At 38.9% G+C, this 23,046-nt stretch overlaps 1 long non-coding RNA gene across 1 annotated transcript; it reads left to right on the forward strand.

Annotated features, from left to right (window-relative positions):
- The first annotated feature begins 1,438 nt into the window (after window positions 1-1,438).
- Window positions 1,439-6,647, forward strand: LOC136438099 (uncharacterized). Its single transcript, XR_010756387.1, has 2 exons — window positions 1,439-2,102; window positions 5,803-6,647. It is a non-coding gene; the product is annotated as an uncharacterized lncRNA (long non-coding RNA).
- The last annotated feature ends 16,399 nt before the right edge of the window (window positions 6,648-23,046 follow it).

Here is a 23,046-nt window from a genome sequence, read left to right on the forward strand (position 1 = left end):
TGTACTTTTCCGGTGGTACCTTCAGTTGAAAAGAACATTTTCACTAAAACCTTTTGCATAATTACCCCACTTTTGAATAAGAAAGAAGTGGGGTAAGTTTCGGTCCCTTAGCAGCTTGCCACGGAACTGCAGGGGTGTTTTTGTTAAGAAATCTTTCAAACAGGATTGCAGAATACAGTAACGATATATTACCATGCACTATGGTGTGCAGGAAGCTTAGACAAAGATGTACATTATTTGAAGAAGCTGTCATCTGCGCTGCATGGTAATTTGTGAAGTGAATCCGTCACTATTGCCCTTAAACCGTTATCATAAACATTAATATGTCAGCAGAGACCCAAGTCTGTCACCCTTGCCCCTTATCTGTCACGAAAGCCTTTAATCCCTCAGCGTTGTCCTTATCCCGTCATCATAGCTCTTAATCTCTCACCATCATCCTTAAACCGTCACCATAGCCCTTAATCCGCGACCTTTGCCCTTAATCCGTCACCACAATCCTTAATCCGTCGCCCTTTTACTTAATCTGTGATCGTTCCTCTTAATCCGTCATCCTTGCCCTTAATCTGTAATCATTTCCCTGAATCCGCCATCCTTACCCTTAATCCGTCACCTTAGTCCTTAATCCGTCACCCTTTCCCTTAATCTGTACTCATTTCCCCTAATCCGCCATCATTACCCTTAATCCGTCGCCTTAGTCCTTAATCCGTTACCCTTCGCCTTGATCTGTAATCATTTCCCTTAATCCGCCATCCTTACCCTTAATTCATCAACCTAGCCCTTAATCTGTTACCCTTTCCCATAATCTGTACTTATTTCCCTTAATCCGCCATTCTTACCCTTAATCTGTCACTTTATTCCTTAATCCGTTACCCTAGCCCTTAATCCGTTGCCCTTGACCTTCATCAGCCATCTTTGCTCTTAATCCGTCACCATCACCCTTAAACCATCATTATAGCCCTTAATCCGCGACCTTTGCCCTTAATCCGTCACCACAATCCTTAATCCGTCACCCTTTCGCTTAATCTGTAATCATTTCCCTTAATCCGTCATCTTTACCCTTAATCCGTCAACTTAGTCCTTAATCCGTTACCTTTCCCTTAAGCTTTAATCATTTCCCCTTATCCGCCATCCTTACCCTCAATCTGTAATCATTTCCCTTAATCCGCCATCCTTTCCCTTAATCCGTCACCCTGGCCCTTAATCCGTTGCCCTTGACCTTCATCATCCATCCTTGCTCTTAATCCGTCTCCATAACCCTTAATTTGTCACGAAAGCCTTGATCCCTCACAGTGGTTGCCCTCAATCAGTCACGTCGCCATAACCCTTAATCCGTCACCATAGCCGTTAATCTGTCACCCGATAACCTAATCCGTCACCTTTTCCCTTAATCTGTCATCCTTACCATTAATCCGTCACCATAACCTTAATTGATCCATAACCCTAACCATAATCCGTTACTCTTGCCCTTAATCCATCGTCAATGTTACATCTTGTTATGACCAAATTTTAGGTCTTTTAGGCAATATAGTATATAGATATAGACCACAAATGGTATGACATGTTAGCAAAGTTGGGATGGTGCCATTGTGATGGAAAATTTGACTGGGTATCAATTTTAAGCCCTGTTTCCGAGTTAATGACTTCTCCAGGCACAGCAACATGGATGCACCCATGGGAGTATCAGTTACATGGTACTGGTCTGGTGGGCGGACATAAGGACACAGCTGCAGTCACACAGTCTAGTACCGTGGCCACAGTGTCTAGACGTATGAGAACAAAGGGCGTTTCTTGTGTTAGAAAACAACTCATTTCTAGCGATAATATGGAGATTTCTAAACTCTAATCGAAAGTTGTGACAACATGGTGAGCAAGAAGGGATGTATCACCTCCATGTCAGCAGTGGAAACAACAACGGGGAAGCACGGCCAGAAGAGACTGGAAGAATATGGACTGTTTGAAAATAGCAACACCAGACGTTTGTTCATTAATCTCCAAGGCAGGAAAAGTTGTTGCACGTTCCGCAGACAGGACTCGACTATGGAAATTTAGATTCTGAGACTGGAAGGACAAATAACACCAGAGCCGATCTGTACAGAACCGAGGTAAGAGGCGTCTGTTTCTGTTTTTGTGCAGGTAGGTCTTTTCAGTTTTTATGTTAACGTTACGCTTTTGTGTTCACTTGAAAGTTCATCTGTGTTGGTAGAAGTCATTCTGAATGGAGTTTGAACTATAAATGCCAACACAAAAATTGGACTTACCCAAATTTTCGACTGAACATTAGAGGCCAGTGTAAAGAAACGTACATTGGAGAGACTGAACGCTCACTGAAAACCCGCTTCAACGAACACAAGCGTCCGAGCACAACCTCTTCTGAAGTTTCAAAACACATTCACTTAGAGTCGCCTGGACATTCGGTTTCATTGGACAAGGTTAAGATTCTGGACACAGAATCGGAATTTTTTGCGAGAGGGATTAAGGAGTCCATCTACATCCGGGCATTACAACCATCCCTCAACAGAGACGGAGGGCGCCATAGACTTTCTGCAACCTATGATCCACTGCTGTCCGAGTCACGTGTCTCATCTGCATAACGTGACGTCACAGAAGCAGTGGATTGCTCATTCCTTGACAAAGACTGGTGCTGTTCAGTCGAAAATTTGGGTAAGTCCAATTTTTGTGTTGGCATTTATAGTTCAAACTCCATTCAGAATTACGCTTTTGTGGTCATTTCAGATACCTTTCATGGCAAGGTAGAGATTTCGGCAAGTAGCCATTTTCGAAACCATCTCGACGTATGTTTGATATTCAGAATTGCTGTTAAAAGTGTTATTGAAACTTTTTAGGTTTGATGAAATATGAGCAATAACTTAGCAGCCTAGAATTTAGAAATACGTCGCATTCATCCACGTTTCAAAATCATGTGCCATACAAACGTTGAAATTCCAGAACTAATTCTAGTATGTCGCATGTCCACGTATAAGAACTAATTCCAATACAACTTATTTGTACACATTTAAAAATCTACATCCCCGACAAATGTAGACTGTTACAGTAGAAAAACTACAAATGTAGAAAAGAATAATACGTCGCACTCGTCCACGTATGAAAATCATACGCCTGACAGATGTAGAAATTCCAAAACTTATTCCAGTACATCTCACCCCTGACAAACGTAGCATTAACTGGAGACAAAGTACAAATGTACAAAAAAACAGTACGTCCCATCGTCCACGTATGAAAACCATAAATCATATGCCCGAAAAACGTAGAAATGCAATTCTAGTACATCTTTTTGTCAAGTATGAAAATGTGCAAAGCCCCCCCCCCCCCGACAAATTAATTTAGAATTAGTTGTGTAGTTAGAAAAAATTATACGTCGCATGTATCATCCACGTATTAAAATTTTACGCCTGACAAACGTAAAAATTCCAAAACTAATTCCAGTACATCTCATTTGTCCACGTTTGAAAACCTCAACCCCCGACAATTGTAGAATTAGCTGAAGATAGATTAAAAATGTAGAAAAATGATACGTCGCATTTGTTCACGTGTAAAAAACATAAAAAACTAGAAAGGCAACATTTGCGGGAGCAAATGCAACTTGTTTCGCCCATTTCCCTCCCCACGCAAAAATCGACTGTGGCATAGAGGCTAACGTTTGTTGTATGTCTGCAATGTTGGTATTTGAATGAATAATTGAATTGAAGACCAGTCAGAAATGGATCTCTCCCAATTTGAAACCCTATGCATGGATGGGCTCTTCCAGGCACCCATATTCATATGCTATTATTTTTTTTAGTACAACGCTACGCCACACATTTTGTTTAATGCGCTATCGATCAGCGCCGATATTCAAGACTTCCCCGCGGCCCGATAGTGTAGACATGTAACAGGGGTTTACGTAAGGAGGTTGAAAATTCTTACTGATTTACGTCATTTTTAGCCAAAAACTTTAAACAACTACTCAAAGCAAGCTCAACGTAAATTTTCACGCACTTCACAACTCTCTATTGTTAATGTTAATGTTATTGTCAACGTCCCGACACGGAATGTTTCCTAAGGTGGGAAACGTTGGGTACTTTGTGTGCACTATTGTGCGCACTAGTGTCCAATCTTGGTGACAGAGGGGTAGAAAATTCGTGTACATAGCGAGGAAATGTCAGGTTTTACCATAGTGTCCAAGCTTGCGAACTTGTAGAAATCTTTGTTTCCATGCAGTGTTAAAATAAGAAAAACACCGTGTGTGTCGAAAAATACCACCAGAAAAGTTTTGAACCTTCTCAATTGCACTTACATAACTTCAGTAGGACACAACAATAACTTACAACACAAGGATGTGAGCCAGGGAGTAGTGAAGTTGTGTCTGTACCTGTCAGAGTACTAGTAGTGCCCCTAATTAAATTGACTATTTCAACCAATCAGGTTGAGCTTGATAAATCTGCGCTCTCTCATTGGCTGACCGAATTAGTCAACCCGGCCAGATGAATAAAGATGTGACCTTTAGGTCAGTGACCCCATATGAGGAAAATAGCCGATCTTCTTCCCAAAACACCCTCTAAAATCGTATTTCGAAGTATTGTATGCCAAAAGTGCGATGGGATTCTTTAAATATTTGTTCAATGTACCACCATAGCAAATTTCAGGTCATTTGGATGTATTTCCAGAGCACAGGAGGCCAAAATGTACGTTTTTGGTCAGAAAAACCTCAATAATTTCACGTTCAAGGTCAATATCGAAAAAAATAAAAATAATGCTCCTAGGGTATTTACCCACTCTACATGTATACCAAATTTCAGCTCAGTTGGTGCAGGGACGACCGAGCTGAGTCGATAACAAGATTTGACAGGAGAAAGAAACCATACGAACACAATATATTGCGCCCAACAGTATGTTGGGCTCAACATAATTACAAATGTAGAAAAAAAAGGATACGGCGCATTCGTCCAATTCTTAAAGTATCAGTTATACCCCCATTCCACTTGGACGGCGCTTTCGCCGCGCTCTCACGGCGACATAAGGACCCCATTCCAAGTCACAACACGGTTACGGGGGGCAAATGACCCATATCTTTATATAATTAGTTCGAAAAATTTCGAAATATGAAATAAACCTATCTGGCTATCTATATTTCAAATCTATTAAAAAAAATTATCTCTTTTGACAGTCACTTTCGAAATGTTTGCAAATGATCAGAACAACTTCTGAAACATAGTATTCTCGTATTTTCTTTTGTTAGAAACATTTATGAATACTTATAAAGATTTGTAATTAATAAAACAATAATTCGAAGATATAATAAATACCATTAAAAAAACGTAAAATTGACCAGATCGCCGTGAGAGTGCCGACCCAAAATTGTGAAATTGCTTATCAGTTTCACGCATATTTAACTCCAAATGTTGTTTTCCTAGCTAAAGATAAAATTAGTACAATTTTACCTGTACTAAAATGCGAATTTCGAGCCCTATTTTTTTAATCGAACTCCAAAACCTTGAAGTAAGTATAACACGCCATATTCGTAGGTACTAAGAAATATGTCAAACAGCTTATCAGTGTCACATACATTCTAAATTTTGTTTCCCTGTGGCTGTAGGACCTAGCAATTACATGACTAACACGCCACCGCCAACTACTTTGAAAAAGAAAAGCCAATCATGATTTTGGAATAGTCTAATTCAAGTCAATAATTCAAGAGGTTAAATCGACCGAAGCTGTCTACCGTCTTCAGAGACGACAAGAACCAAAGAAGAGAGCATTCAGGTTGATATGTTTCTGTATGTTTTTTTCTCGATCCCTGCACAGGTCACCTATACCGGACTACAAGGTCATCCGGGGCACCCGGTATCCACGTGCACTAGGGAGGAACAATCCAGGCCTGGAACAATCTGGCCGTTTCCCACACAGACTCTAACCGCAGCAGGGGAGGGCGCCGGAGACCTTCCACTGCCGGACCAGCATCAAAGCCGTGTTACAATGATTGTGCTGTTACAACCAGACATTACCTGACACGATTTAGAGAATCCACACACTGGCGTGCACATGTTGTCCACTTTATTTGATTCAAACGAATACGTATTGTCTATTTTGTTGTTTATTTTAGTGTGCAACTTTTAGAAGCTGATTTTGCATGTATAACGTTATGAAAGAAAAAACAGGTGATTAACCTCGTTAAAATCAAACCGGATGTACGAATGGTAGAAACCCAATACAAATGTGTATGCAACTGCAAGCTGCAGTAACATTTCACTCCGTCACTTACGTCCAAGAAGTTACAGTGCAACTCCTTACCAAACTTGGAACGGTTACTTTAGAATTAGTCTGCTAATTGTTGTGCTATAATTCTTTGACGGTTATTCATTTGTTTAAGTGAACTGCAGCGAAGAGATAAAGTAATCAATGTTGTGTGAGCAGAGTAAGACAGGAGACGAGAGATTTGTAAAACTAGGAAATTAAGGTCAAGAGAGCAATAGAGACATTCAGTAATTAATAAGGATCGTAGTAAGCCAACATTATGAGGTCATAATCAGTCAGTGTTATAACGTTTACGTCTCCCTTGGTAAGTATGCGGGAATCCTTGTCTCTGTGCCATTTCTTTATCCTTGATGTGGTCGTCTTCAAATCGGCATCTAAAAGAAACCGTATTTATACATCGGCCATTCTTTATTGTAAGAAGGAAAGGGTCTTAAGTATTCACCATTTCAAAATTGACTTAATTTTATTCCAAAAGCTAATTGGCCATCTCACCGTTAAACAAACTAATCGTTCATTGTTTTTGTGGCTGTCGTCCCTACATCTCTGACAAGACCACAACTGCCATGTTCTTTAAGATCTAGTCTCCTACACTTTCTAATTTAACATCACATTAAATAACAAATATATATTAACCCTCTATCGTTGGGGATCTTGTCGTCCCTTACTTTTCGACAAGATCACAACAACATGATGCTCAGTGGACCTTGCTCGTCCTTTAGTACAGTGGGCCTTGTGTCCATTTGTGCCAACGGCAAGGTCACAACATCACCACACTAATAACTTTCATCTCTTATACCTAACATAAGTGGCAAAAATCACCCCTCCGGTCAAAATGGTCACACCCAACCCAAAACTAGGAAAAATATGGGAAACCAACATTAGCGACAAAAACCAACCCTAATATTATTGATTACAACACTTTCTAATCCAACATCACATTAAATAACAAATATATATTAACCCTCTATCGTTTGGGATCTTGTCGTCCCTTACTTTTCGACGAGACCACAACAACATGATGCTCAGTGGACCTTGCTCGTCCTTTAGTACAGTGGGCCTTGTGTCCATTTGTGCCAACGGCAAGGTCACAACACCACCACACTAATAACATTCATCTCTTACACCTAACATTAGTGGCAAAAATCACCCCTGTCAAAATGGTCACATCCAACCCAAAACAAAGCAAAATATAGGGAACCAACATTAGCGACAAAAAAAACCCAATATTATTGATTACAACACTTTCTAATCCAACATCACATTAAGTAACAAATCTTTATTAACCCTCTATCGTTGGGGATCTTGTCGTCCCTTACTTTTCATCAAGACCACAACAACATGATGCTCAGTGGACCTTGCTCGTCCTTTAGTACAGTGGGCCTTGTGTCCATTTGTGCCAACGGCAAGGTCACAACACCACCACACTAATAACATTCATCTCTTACACCTAACATTAGTGGCAAAAACTACCCCTCCGGTCAAAATGGTCACACCCAACCCAAAACTAGGAAAAATATAGGGAACCAACATTAGCGACAAAAAACACCCCCAATATTATCGATTTCAACACTTTCTAATCCAACATCACATTAAATAACAAATCTTTATTAACCCTCTATCGTTGGGGATCTTGTCGTCCCCTACTTTTCGACAAGACCTCAACAACATGATGCTCAGTGGACCTTGCTCGTCCTTTAGTACAGTGGGCCTTGTGTCCATTTGTGCCAACGGCAAGGTCACAACACCACCACACTAATAACATTCATCTCTTACACCTAACATAAGTGGCAAGAACCACCCCTCCAGTCAAAATGGTCACACCCAACCCAAAACTAAGAAAAATATAGGGAACCAACATTAGCGACAAAAAACACCCCCAATATTATCGATTTCAACCCTTTCTAATCCAACATCACATTAAATAACAAATCTTTATTAACCCTCTATCGTTGGGGATCTTGTCGTCCCCTACTTTTCGACAAGACCTCAACAACATGATGCTCAGTGGACCTTGCTCGTCCTTTAGTACAGTGGGCCTTGTGTCCATTTGTGCCAACGGCAAGGTCACAACACCGCCACACTAATAACTTCCATCTATCACACCCACACATTAGTGAAAACAACATCCCTCCAGTAAAAATGGTCACACCCAACCCAAAGCAAGAAAAAATTAGCAAGAAAACAAAAAAAAAAGAAAACTGGCAAGAAAAACACCCCTCCGTCAAAATAGTCACACCCAACATTAGCGAAAAGAAACACCCCTCCCAATAAAATGGTCACATCCAACATGGCCGCCCCCATCCTTGGATGCAAAAACAGAACAGGTTTTGCTATCGCAAACCTGTAATTATGAATATTAAATCATGAAAGCTACATCTTATCACATATGATGTTATACATGTAGGAAAACTAGTGTTACCTGAGAAATATTATTGTTTTAAAAAAAAATTGATTTTTTTCATAAAATGCCTGTTAGAAACTCGTTGCCATAGCAACATGAAAAAAGATAAATTAAACCATTATTATAAAATTGTTGCCAACAGAATTTTAGAAAAGTCACCAAGTTTTGTAGTCCTAGCATACATCGTTTTGCAGTAATACCATGTCAAAGTTGGCGCGGACACTTTTAGACCCCTCCCCCAGTCTGGATAGGGTTTAACAAACTATCCTTCCTTCATGCCTTTTTAACAATTCAACTTTGAAACAGTCCATTTTTGCATGGGGAGGTAGATGGAGTGAAATACGATGTATTTTCCAGCAAATGTCGCCTTTATAGTAAATGTGCTGTGTCATGCTGTACTGAGTCAACAAACAAAACTCAACTTTATAGGACGAATTCAAACTCTACAACTTGATACAAATTTGAAGATTTACAACCGGACGTCTCAAGTGACATCCATCACTCTTCTTCAGCGTTCTAGTATATCTCCGAACTTTTTATCACGTTGTAGAGCTTGATCTTGTCTTGTATTGTTTACCTTGATGTCTAACCTTCATAAACCCAACTATAATTCGTACCAAGTCTTGGCTTTTACTTGGTGTAAGAGCATAGACCAATGCGACCAAACTGGGCACATAACATGTAAAAGGGATAGGTCAGTCAAAGGTTGATTTAAATAGTTACCAAGATCATGTACATTGTGGCGGAACAAGATTTCAGCTAGGAGTACAGAGACACCACTTGAAAAAGCACCAACGAGAGGGCCAAACACATCTAATGAAGGTTATGTGAAACGACTCAAATGAGCATTAATTTATTTCATACTTGACTGTACATGTGAAGCAATACAGAGTAAATTGAAAGACAATGATTATCTTATGACTAATGGTAAGGCGTCCCTGGGTGAAAATGTCTAAGGTGAATGTAAAGTAAACCACGTGTGTGAAGCCTGAACGAAGCCGTAATATTCAGCTGCTTTAGTTGCTATAACAATGACAAAGCGTGTGGGGAATTCGGGCCTGTCACCACAATTTCTCCCTGTGCTGGGTAAATCAACAACAGCGGGTCCAGAGTACTAGACTTAAAGTAAACAAAGCTTCCCGTTTCCCAAAGTCCCGAGAAAAGTTTCTCACCGACCTTAAGTTAGCAACCGATTCAACAGCCCATTCCAGCAGCCGATTCAGCTATAGGAAAGCTAGCAGCTGATTCGGATGCCTCATTACTCAATATATTTGCTTATTTATTTATTTATTTAATTCATCAGATTTTTCGCCGTGAATGTGGACAAAATAGATATAAGATCTATTCCGTGAATACCCAGGTCGATACTTTGAAAGTCAGGTTACTTCAAATGGGGAAAACGAAGAAAAGCAGATAAAGATAACCATAAGAGCGACATCTACTGGAAAGTGTTTGAATTGCAGTTAAACTGAAACGGCTGGTAATTATAGCTTACAACTTTAAAAAGACACAAGTGAACGTGTCAAAATTTACCTGTGGGATTCAATTACCCCCCTCCCCCGAATGAATGCGTAATCAGGTAAAATCTTTACTGCTTATACAGTGCTATAATATACAGAACTAGAGTTCCACGACATTAACCTTTATGACTGACGTATTAGGAGTGTTTCTCATCAATTGTAAATCATACCAGTTGATTGGCTTAAAATATAACATGCCCAAAGTATGAGCTTAACAAATTATGAGCCTAACAAAGTTCCGCTGCAGTACCGTAAGAAGCCGCCAGGGGCACCAAAATCTAATCGTTTTCAGGTATCATCAAAACCTACCAACATAACAAATATCAAAACAATCCATCCAGGCATTCTTGAGTTATGCTGGTCCACTACAGACTGACAGACAAGCGCTAGCCTCTGCATACCCTTCTCGGCGAAGGTAACAATTGCTTTCTACTAATGGACTAAATTAGGCAGGTGACCTTTAAAGGCCTGTTTTTATACCTTACAATCTAGTGCGTCTTCTAAAAAATTTAAACTTTACCTGCCGGATTTAATTTACCTCCCACAGGGACACTAATTGAATACAAGAGACTAGGATCTCAAGATTTCCGCTTTATAGCTACTGTACTGAACAGTGGCTTTTAGCTAAAAAACTAAATTAGGCAGGTGAACTTAGAAGGCATGATATGATAGCAAACATTCTATTGCATCTTCTAAAAGTTTCAAAATTTATCTGCCGGATTTGATTAAGCTTCCACAGGGACACTAATTGAATACTAGAGACTACGATCTCAAGATTTCCGCTTTATAGCTACTGCACTGAACAGATGGCTTTTAGCTAAAAAACTAAATTAGGCAGGTGAAATTGAAAGGTCGGTAATGATAGGTTATAATCTAGTGCATATCAAAGAAGTTTCAAAATTTACCTGTCGGATTTAATTTACCTCCCACAGGGACAATAATTGAATACAAGAGATGGCTTTCTGTTAATGAACTAAATTAGGCAAGTGAACTTGAAAGTTCACCTGCCTAATTTAGGCAGGTGAACTTAATATGAGACCTAACAGTATAATGCGTCTTCTAAAAGTTCTAGAAGTCCCCTTCCTTATTTCATTTACCTCCCACAGGGACAATAATTGAGAACAATCTACGATGACTACGATGACTACAATGACTACGATCTCAGGATTTCCGCCTTTATTGCTACTTTACTGACAAGATGGCTCCTGCTATTAAACTAAATTAGGCAGGGGAACTTTAAAGGTCACTTATGATAGGTAACGATCTAGTGCATATCAAAGAAGTCTCAAAATGTACATGCTGGATTTAATCGACATCCCACAGGGACACTAATTGAACACGAGAGACTAGGATCTCAGGATGTCCCATTTCTAGCTACTGCACTGTACAGCTTGCTTGTAGCTAATAAACCAAATTAGGCAGGGGAACTTTGGAGGCATGATATCATAGCTAACAAACTACTGCATCGTCTTAAAGTTTCAAAATCAACCTGACAAATTTATCTCATCTCCCGCAGGGACACTAATTGAATACAAGAGACTACGATCTCAGGATTTCCGCCTTATAGCTACTGTACTGAACAGATGGCTTTTTGTTACTAAACTAGATTAGGTAGGTGAACTTTGATGGTCGGTTATGATAGGCAACAATCTAGTGTATATAAAATAAGTTTCAAAATCTGACATATTTTATTTACCTGCCACAGGAACAATAATTCAAGACAAGAGACTACGATCTTAATATCTCTGCTTTATAGCTACTGTACTGAACAGATGGCTTTTAGCTAGAAAAAAAAATCAGGCAGGCTAACGCAAATATGATAGCTAAAATTCTAGTGCATCTTTTAAAAGTTTCAAAATTTGCCTGTCTTATCTAATTAATATCCCACAGGGACAATAATTGAGAACAAGAGACTACGAACTCAGGATTTCCGATTTTATTGCTACTGTACTAAGCAATGGTTTTCTGTTAATAATCTAAATTAGGCAGGTGAACTTGAAAGCCTCAATATGATAGCTAACATTCTAGTACATCTTCAAAAAGTTTTAAAATTTACCTGCAGGATTTAATTTACCTCCCCCAGGGACACTAATTGAATACAAGAGACTACGATCTCAGGATTTCCGCCTTATAGGTACTGAACTGAACAGATGGCTTTTAGCTTATAAACTAAATTCGGCAGGTGAACGTTAAAGGCATGATATGATAGCTAACATTCTAGTGCATCTTCTAAAAGTTTTAAAAGTTACTTACCGGATTTAATTTACCTCCCACAGGGACAATAAATGAGAACAAGAGATTACGATCTCAGGATTACCCGCTTTTATTGCTACTATAATTTAGATTATTACAGAAAGCCATTGTTCACTCTACCAAAAATGCATTTTCTTAATTTTCTTATTCTTCCTTGTTTGTTTCTTGTACTAAGAAAATTTATCTTGCATCAAATACATTATTCTGTGTACAAGAATTTCAAAAAGTCCCTGTTTTGAGCGAATTCAAGAAACCCATAGTTTTCTTGCACTAAGAATTTTGTTCTTACAGCTAATCAACCAATACTTCTACAATATTGTTCTTGCAGTCGGAATGTTTAAGACAAAATTTCTTTCACATGGATTGAATTTCTTGTTAAAGGTTAAAGGACTTGTTTTCTTGCATCTAGAGTGAGTTTCTTGTACTAAGATTGGGATTCTTGTACCAAAAATACCTTTCTCTTCAAAACTGAATTTCTTACACCAAGAATGCGTTTCTTGTACTGAGATGGGATCATGGGAGTATACCTTTCTTTCCTCAAGACTGAATTAAATGAAATTCTTTCAGCTAGAATGAGTTTCTTGTTCATAAAAGATTGACGTTCTCGCACCAGGTATACCTTTCTGTCCTCCAGACTGAATTTCTTACACCTAGAATAAGTTCCTTGTTCTAAGATTAAGATTCTTGTACCAGGAATACCTTTCTGTCCCCAAGACTGAATTTCTTACACCTAGAATAAGTTCCTTGTTCTAAGATTAAGATTCTTGTACCAGGAATACCTTTCTGTCCTTAAGACTTCATTAAATAATGCAGGTAAATTTTGAAACTTTTAGAACATTAACTAGAATGTTAGCTATTATATTATGATATCCAATTTCTCTTGCCTAATTAAGTTTATTAGCTAAAAACCATGTGTTTAGTACAGTAGCTATAAAGCGGAAATCTTGATCTCGTAGTCCCTTGTATTCAATAAGTCTCCCTGGGGGAGGTTAATTGAATCCGGCAGGTAAATTTAAAAATTTTTAAAAGATGCACTAGAATGTTAGCTATCATATGTAGGCTTTCAAGTTCACCTGCCTTATCTAGTTCACTAGCTAAAAGCCATTTGTTCAGTACAGTAGCTATAAAGCGGAACTCTTGAGATCGTAGTCTCTTGTATTCAATTAGTTTCCCTGTGGGAGGTAAATTAAATCCTGCTGAGTGCAGGTAAATTTTGAAACTTTTAGAATATGAAATAGATTGTTAGCTATCATATCATGCCTTCTAAGTTCACCTGCCTAATGTAGTTTATTGACAGAAAGCCATCTGTTTAGTACAGTAGCAATAAAGGCGGAAATCCTGAAATCGTAGTCTTTTGTTCTCATTTATTGTCCATGTGGGAGGTTAATTGAATAAGGCAGGTAAATTTTAAACTTTTGGAAGATGCATTAGAATGTTAGTTATCATATTTAGGCTTTCAATTTCACCTGACTAATATAGATCATTAACAGAAAGCCATCTGTTCAGTACAGTAGAAATAAAAGTGGAAATCCTGAATTCGTTGTTCTCTTGTTCTCAATTATTGTCCCCGTTTGAGGTTGATTAAACAAGACAGGCAATTTGCAAAAAGTTAGAAGATGCAATAGAATGTTAGCTATTATAATATGCCTTCCAAGTTCCACTGCCTAATTTAGTTTTTTTTTTTAGCTAAAAGCCATCTTTTCAGTAGTACAGTAGCTATAGGGCGGAAATCTTGAGATCGTAGTCTCTTTTACTCAATTAGTGTCCATGTGGGAGGTAAATCAAATCTGGCAGGTAAACTTTGAAACTTTTAGTTCATGCACTGGATTGTTAGCTATTAAATTGAGCCTTTTAAATTCACCTGCCTAATTTAGTTTATTAGCAGATCGCCATATGATCTATACCGCAGCAAAAAAACGGAAATCTTGAGATCGTAGTCTCTTGTACTTAATTAGTTTCCCTGTGGGAGTTAAGTCAAATCCGGCAGGTATATTTTAAAACTTTTAGAGGAATACACTATACTGTTAGCTATCATATTGTGCCTTCCATGTTCACCTGCCTAATGTAGTTTATCAGCAGAAAGCAATCGTTCTTGTACAGTAGCAATAAAACTGGAAATCCTAAAAACGGTGTCTCTTGTACTCAATTAGTGTCCCTGTGGGAGGTTAATCAAATACGGTAGCTGTTGGTTGTTTCTAAACCTGAAGAAGACGCTCAGGTCGTGTCGTATCCCGCCATTCAAGTTCACCTGCAAATCTTTGCCTAGGTGCCTAAAGCCATTTGTTCTGTATATTATAGTACTGTATTAGCACTAAAGACTTCACCTGATTACGCAACCATTCCTGAGTGAGTTACTTCAATCCGAAAGGTAACTTTTGACACGTTCACTTGTGTTTTTCTTAAAGGTGGTAGCCACAATTACCAGGCGTTTCAGTATAACAGCAATTCACAAACTTTCCAGTAGGTGTCGCTCTGCTGGCTATTTGTTGTTGTTTTTCTGTGTTTTTGCCCATTTAAAGTAACCTGACTTTCCATGTACTAAACCATGTGTTTAGTACAGTAGCTATAAAGCGGAAATCTTGATCTCGTAGTCCCTTGTATTCAATAAGTCTCCCTGGGGGAGGTTAATTGAATCCGGCAGGTAAATTTAAAATTTTTTAAAAGATGCACTAGAATGTTAGCTATCATATGTAGGCTTTCAAGTTCACCTGCCTTATCTAGTTCACTAGCTAAAAGCCATTTGTTCAGTACAGTAGCTATAAAGCGGAACTCTTGAGATCGTAGTCTCTTGTATTCAATTAGTTTCCCTGTGGGAGGTAAATTAAATCCTGCTGAGTGCAGGTAAATTTTGAAACTTTTAGAATATGAAATAGATTGTTAGCTATCATATCATGCCTTCTAAGTTCACCTGCCTAATGTAGTTATTGACAGAAAGCCATCTGTTTAGTACAGTAGCAATAAAGGCGGAAATCCTGAAATCGTAGTCTTTTGTTCTCATTTATTGTCCATGTGGGAGGTTAATTGAATAAGGCAGGTAAATTTTAAACTTTTGGAAGATGCATTAGAATGTTAGTTATCATATTTAGGCTTTCAATTTCACCTGACTAATATAGATCATTAACAGAAAGCCATCTGTTCAGTACAGTAGAAATAAAAGTGGAAATCCTGAATTCGTTGTTCTCTTGTTCTCAATTATTGTCCCCGTTTGAGGTTAATTAAACAAGACAGGCAATTTGCAAAAAGTTAGAAGATGCAATAGAATGTTAGCTATTATAATATGCCTTCCAAGTTCCACTGCCTAATTTAGTTTTTTTTTTTTAGCTAAAAGCCATCTTTTCAGTAGTACAGTAGCTATAGGGCGGAAATCTTGAGATCGTAGTCTCTTTTACTCAATTAGTGTCCATGTGGGAGGTAAATCAAATCTGGCAGGTAAACTTTGAAACTTTTAGTACATGCACTGGATTGTTAGCTATTAAATTGAGCCTTTTAAATTCACCTGCCTAATTTAGTTTATTAGCAGATCGCCATATGATCTATACCGCAGCAAAAAAACGGAAATCTTGAGATCGTAGTCTCTTGTACTTAATTAGTTTCCCTGTGGGAGTTAAGTCAAATCCGGCAGGTATATTTTAAAACTTTTAGAGGAATACACTATACTGTTAGCTATCATATTGTGTCTTCCATGTTCACCTGCCTAATGTAGTTTATCAGCAGAAAGCAATCGTTCTTGTACAGTAGCAATAAAACTGGAAATCCTAAAAACGGTGTCTCTTGTACTCAATTAGTGTCCCTGTGGGAGGTTAATCAAATACGGTAGCTGTTGGTTGTTTCTAAACCTGAAGAAGACGCTCAGGTCGTGTCGTATCCCGCCATTCAAGTTCACCTGCAAATCTTTGCCTAGGTGCCTAAAGCCATTTGTTCTGTATATTATAGTACTGTATTAGCACTAAAGACTTCACCTGATTACGCAACCATTCCTGAGTGAGTTACTTCAATCCGAAAGGTAACTTTTGACACGTTCACTTGTGTTTTTCTTAAAGGTGGTAGCCACAATTACCAGGCGTTTCAGTATAACAGCAATTCACAAACTTTCCAGTAGGTGTCGCTCTGCTGGCTATTTGTTGTTGTTTTTCTGTGTTTTTGCCCATTTAAAGTAACCTGACTTTCCATGTACTAAACCATGTGTTTAGTACAGTAGCTATAAAGCGGAAATCTTGATCTCGTAGTCCCTTGTATTCAATAAGTCTCCCTGGGGGAGGTTAATTGAATCCGGCAGGTAAATTTAAAAATTTTTTAAAGATGCACTAGAATGTTAGCTATCATATGTAGGCTTTCAAGTTCACCTGCCTTATCTAGTTCACTAGCTAAAAGCCATTTGTTCAGTACAGTAGCTATAAAGCGGAACTCTTGAGATCGTAGTCTCTTGTATTCAATTAGTTTCCCTGTGGGAGGTAAATTAAATCCTGCTGAGTGCAGGTAAATTTTGAAACTTTTAGAATATGAAATAGATTGTTAGCTATCATATCATGCCTTCTAAGTTCACCTGCCTAATGTAGTTTATTGACAGAAAGCCATCTGTTTAGTACAGTAGCAATAAAGGCGGAAATCCTGAAATCGTAGTCTTTTGTTCTCATTTATTGTCCATGTGGGAGGTTAATTGAATAAGGCAGGTAAATTTTAAACTTTTGGAAGATGCATTAGAATGTTAGTTATCATATTTAGGCTTTCAATTTCACCTGACTAATATAGATCATTAACAGAAAGCCATCTGTTCAGTACAGTAGAAATAAAAGTGGAAATCCTGAATTCGTTGTTCTCTTGTTCTCAATTATTGTCCCCGTTTGAGGTTAATTAAACAAGACAGGCAATTTGCAAAAAGTTAGAAGATGCAATAGAATGTTAGCTATTATAATATGCCTTCCAAGTTCCACTGCCTAATTTAGTTTGTTTTTTTTAGCTAAAAGCCATCTTTTCAGTAGTACAGTAGCTATAGGGCGGAAATCTTGAGATCGTAGTCTCTTTTACTCAATTAGTGTCCATGTTGGAGGTAAATCAAATCTGGCAGGTAAACTTTGAAACTTTTAGTACATGCACTGGATTGTTAGCTATTAAATTGAGCCTTTTAAATTCACCTGCCTAATTTAGTTTATTAGCAGATCGCCATATGATCTATACCGCAGCAAAAAAACGGAAATCTTGAGATCGTAGTCTCTTGTACTTAATTAGTTTCCCTGTGGGAGTTAAGTCAAATCCGGCAGGTATATTTTAAAACTTTTAGAGGAATACACTATACTGTTAGCTATCATATTGTGCCTTCCATGTTCACCTGCCTAATGTAGTTTATCAGCAGAAAGCAATCGTTCTTGTACAGTAGCAATAAAACTGGAAATCCTAAAAACGGTGTCTCTTGTACTCAATTAGTGTCCCTGTGGGAGGTTAATCAAATACGGTAGCTGTTGGTTGTTTCTAAACCTGAAGAAGACGCTCAGGTCGTGTCGTATCCCGCCATTCAAGTTCACCTGCAAATCTTTGCCTAGGTGCCTAAAGCCATTTGTTCTGTATATTATAGTACTGTATTAGCACTAAAGACTTCACCTGATTACGCAACCATTCATGAGTGAGTTACTTCAATCCGAAAGGTAACTTTTGACACGTTCACTTGTGTTTTTCTTAAAGGTGGTAGCCACAATTACCAGGCGTTTCAGTATAACAGCAATTCACAAACTTTCCAGTAGGTGTCGCTCTGCTGGCTATTTGTTGTTGTTTTTCTGTGTTTTTGCCCATTTAAAGTAACCTGACTTTCAAAGTATAAACCGGAGTCTTACATGTATATCTACTTTGTGCACATTCACGACGAAAAATGAAATAAATAAGCAACCTCATACCTTCGCCAAATGATTTTAATCTTTATGATTGATGTATTAGGAGTGGATCTCATCAATTATAAATCATAGCAGTTGATCTTCTTCACCCAAATAACAGAAGTTGTCCAAAGTATGAACTTGACGATGGTTTTGCTAACGATTATCACCAATTATGAAAATGATGCTAAATTGGCATAATTTGATTAAACGTTGCTCACGTTCACATAACTTCCAAATGCAGCAAACATGAAGTTGCCGTCATTTACCAGTATGTATATTTCACAGTTGTTTCTCATTTATTATGGAAGTAAGGTCTACGTTTGCATATTTTCTATCAACATTCCTCTCTTCCTCACTTACAAATGTCACATAATTGAATGTAGTCATATCATGGAACACATCGGGTCTTTAAAATTGTCTCATTAATTATGCACATTATAATCTGATTTGCATAATTATCGTCTAATCATACAAAGCATAACGTAAGCTATATGCATATATACACATTAAAAAATATGACCATCCATCAAGCCAATCTTGAGTTATAGTTTTCTCATTAATCATGCATTAATCATGCAAATGAGGTCTTCATTTGCATAGTTAATATTTATCAACATTTATCTCTTCCTCAGTTAAATATGTTACATGTTTGAGAGTCATATCATGGAATTTGGCGGATGTATAAACTTTCCTCATTAATTATGCAAATTAGATACCGATTTGCATAATAAGTTTCTAACCATGTGCATCATCACTCAAGCCATCTTCTTACCAAAAGCCATGACCATCCATCAAGCCCTTCTTGAGTTATTCCCTTTCAAACTATGAAGCAAAACCTGCTCCTGCAGTTAAAAAAAGCTGCTAGGGGGCCCAAACCTATAGCACTTACTCTCTGTCAAATTTGCTATCTACCACTCACAATCAGTTCCCTAGCATGTCCAGAACACGAGATATCGAAACAGGATTTTCTGCTGCAGTACAAGCCGCTAGGGTACCCAAAATCTAATCACTTCTAGGTCTCACGAAGACCTACCCACCTACCAAATATCAAGACAATCCATCCAAGCCTTCTTGAGTTATGCTGGTTAATTACACACACACACACGCGCATACAAACGCTACCCTCTGCGTATTAACCTTTTCGGCGAAGGTAAATATTGAGTAATGATGCATCCGAATCAGCTGCTAGCTTTCCTATAGCTGAATCGGCTGCTGGAATGGGCTGTTGAATCGGCTGCTGAAATGGGCTGTTGAATCGGCTGCTGAAATGGGCTGTTGAATCGGCTGCTAACTTCAGGTTGGTTATCAACTACGTACAGTCAAACGCGACCAAGGCGACCACCCGGGAACCAAGCAGAAGCGGTCGCGCTGATGATATTTTGTAATTTTTTTCACGTTTTGCGTTTTTAATTCGAAATGCCACGATATGTAACAAGAGTTCGGAGACCTCAAATCCCCATTAAATATATATTATGCAAATTAGGCCCTCATTTTAGACACATTGTGTTCAGCCATAGGCTGAGTTTGTTTAACTTAAATAAGTAATCAGAAAATGGAGGGTCACTTGGGGAATTCAGTAGAATTCTGAATGCTTTTTGATGCGCACGGGAGTACTGGGTATTTTATCGTATACTGTAAAAAGTATTCATTTTTATTTCCTAAGATTACCATCTTTTGGAAAATTACTCCCCCTCCTGGAGTTTAGGACTGATATGAGCTTTTCAAGTCATACCTGTCCTGAATTGACCTTCGCAAACATCTCGTCACTGCTCTATCAGGGTTCAAAATATATGTTTGCCCAGCTGGCGCCGTGACAATCACTCCTCGTCTGGTGTAACTTAATTATTTACAAATTGAAGCCCCTGTTACTCAATAAAGACCTTTCCCCGACTGTTCTCCCAACTTTGAAATGTAGGTATCACAAAATGGCAGCTCGACACACAGGATATGTACGGTTGCTGATTTGCTAAGCACATTACGTATTCTAATCTATCTGTATATAAGCAAATTCTGAAGTGGCTGTGGCCTGTATGAAGATCACAAATTTGTTTTGGCTGATTTGTAATTAGTTAAATTGGTTTGTCACAACTAGCTGAACTTATCATACCTTTATAACTGTCTGTATAACCGGTAAAAATCTTATAAAAAATTGCTTCAGGTTGCGGCTTCTGTATTCTGTCAGCAGAAAAATCTTCCAACTTTTACTGTTCAGTATCTAAGCTACGTGGTTGGCGATTATGGACCACCTATGTGATGATTTACATTGTTTTCAAACACACAAAATATTTCGTCATACTATAGAACGACGAAAGTTTATTGACGGTTAAGAACTACTAATGCTACTTACGTCTAGTTTCGAGATACAGGCAATAAATGTGGACGACACGAGCCCACAGGTTACATCGCAATCTGTATTCTCTGACGCACAGAAACCACGTAATAACACTTATGGAAAGTCCCAGGGGATTTTGTAAGATTTTGTTTTCCACAGGTTCATATTGTTTGCTTCAAACTGCTAACTTAAAGGTTTCTGTGATTCCCATGACAGACTAGTTCTTAAAGTGAAGACCTGAATCAGCATACGTCAGCCGTCAGTCTGCTCGTTGAGCGCGCATGTTAATAATAAAAATCAACGTAAAGCCCCGCAGCCTATCTTGGCAAAATATGAGGGCTGAAGAAGAAGACTTTCTGAGCACGAAATACGCAGTCAGCGCAATGTGTACACCTTCCGGGGGCCAAGTGGAGCACTGATGAACGTTATGATTTGGGCAAAACAGTTGTAGGTTTTAAGAATGGCAACATTTTGTTGACTGCTTCACTGCACGAAATGGCCACGTATCCTGACGCATCCGACGTATCCGGAATCGGGCCTCATGGCGTTTCCGAGCGAATCCGGAAAAATCCCAGTTCACTGCTCGGATACGGTGGTGCCCACAGATCCGACCAATTCCGACGCCGTATTCCTCTGGATCCGTGATGCGCCTCGGATACCCGAAGATATTTGCGCGGATCCCTCGTTTATTGATACTTGGAATGTTCGGATTGTTTGTACGTCGGTAGTTGCTTCGGATCCTGACGAATGAATACACACGGCACGGCATGATCTCATTTCCTGACGAATCCAGCAGATCCGGAATTGCGCATCATAGCAGATACAGAACGTTTCCGATTGGATCCGCGATCCGATGCACCTCAGATCCAACAATTCCGGCGTCGTATACGTCTGGATCCTTCATACGTTTCGGGTACAGATACGGAACGTTTCCGAGCAAATTCAGACAAATACCAGGTACAGCTCAGATCCGGCAATTCCCACGCCTCATACGTCTGGATCCGTGATGCGCCTCGGATACCTGGGGATATTTGCGCGGATCCTTCGTTTTTAGATATTTGTCAATATGGCAGAGATAATCGGATTGTTTGTTTGTCGGTAGTTGCTTCGGATCCTAACCAACAAATACACACCGCACGGCATGATCTCAGATCCTGAGAAATCCAGCGGATCCGCAATCGTGCACCATGGCAGATACGGAACGTTTCAGATTGAAACCGATACACCTCAGATCCAACAGATCCGACAAATCCTGACGTATACGGAACACGGATTCGTGTCCGATCTCCCACAATACATTGCGTGTCATGACGTCAGGCGCGAGAAACGGTTTTGTCGGTGAACAGCACCGAGACAAGAACGGCGTTTCACCACTCTCTGTACTTAACATGGCATCGTCAGAGTCTAGCATGGTCGACGAGTGGTTTTTAGTGACTTGAGAGTCGAAGGGAATTCGGTGTAAACTCAAACGCGCGGAATTGCGAAGTTGTCTTCTTCGTGCATGTAATATTCGTCGCCCCCCTCCCCCTTGTAAAGTTGGTAGGGAGTCGATTCATCATTAAGAGGAACTTCCCGTTGGTAAGTACAAATTGATAAATTCCTGTTTCTAACTAGTTTGAACGTCAGTTATCCTCCTATTGTGGCTTAATATATCATGGCATTTGCATGACAATAATAATTATCCATGCAGCCGACCTGCCCTTCTACACCGTTATCTAGGAAATTTATAACTTTCAATTTGCTCATTCTTGCCAATGATCAACAGACAATTGTGTCTGGTTAACGTTTTAGATACAAAATAGCAAGCAGTTGAGGGAAAGATAATTAAAGATATCCTGTGATGGAAGAGAATGTCATAAGTATTTGTCCCACAAAGGTCCCACAGTTTGTGGATAGTGAGCTAGAACTTATGTGGAGGCAGTGTGCATTCAGTTATAGCTGTACATGTTTGACCAATATCATATTCAAGTTATAAATGTAAATTTTACGTATTCAATTCAACGATACCCAGATTCATTTTTACAAATGTGATTGTGATATGTTTAATATTTGCCATTGTTTCCCTTTATATATATCTCCTTTACAGCATCGGCAGATACTTCCTTCACAAATACAGCACATGTTGTGAGGACCTTGGCTGGGAACAAAGCAATCAGCTGTCATGACGCTCAGCTGCTGTGTTCCTTAGGCTCCTTCGGTAAGGCTTAAGGCCATCATCGGTACACATCAATGTTAGCTGAGACAGGCATGATGGATACCCATTGTCCCTTGTTTTTTGTTAGCTGCTGTGATTATATAGTCTATATAATAATAACCTCCTTGATCACAGTTATGTCAAAATCATGTGACATGTTCCTTGAATACTAAGTTTGTGAATTGATATTTATTCATCATTTGGTTTTATTATATAGGAACTGGTTCATC

Source organism: Branchiostoma lanceolatum, chromosome 7, assembly GCF_035083965.1.
Source record: "Branchiostoma lanceolatum isolate klBraLanc5 chromosome 7, klBraLanc5.hap2, whole genome shotgun sequence".
NCBI lineage: Eukaryota > Metazoa > Chordata > Leptocardii > Amphioxiformes > Branchiostomatidae > Branchiostoma > Branchiostoma lanceolatum.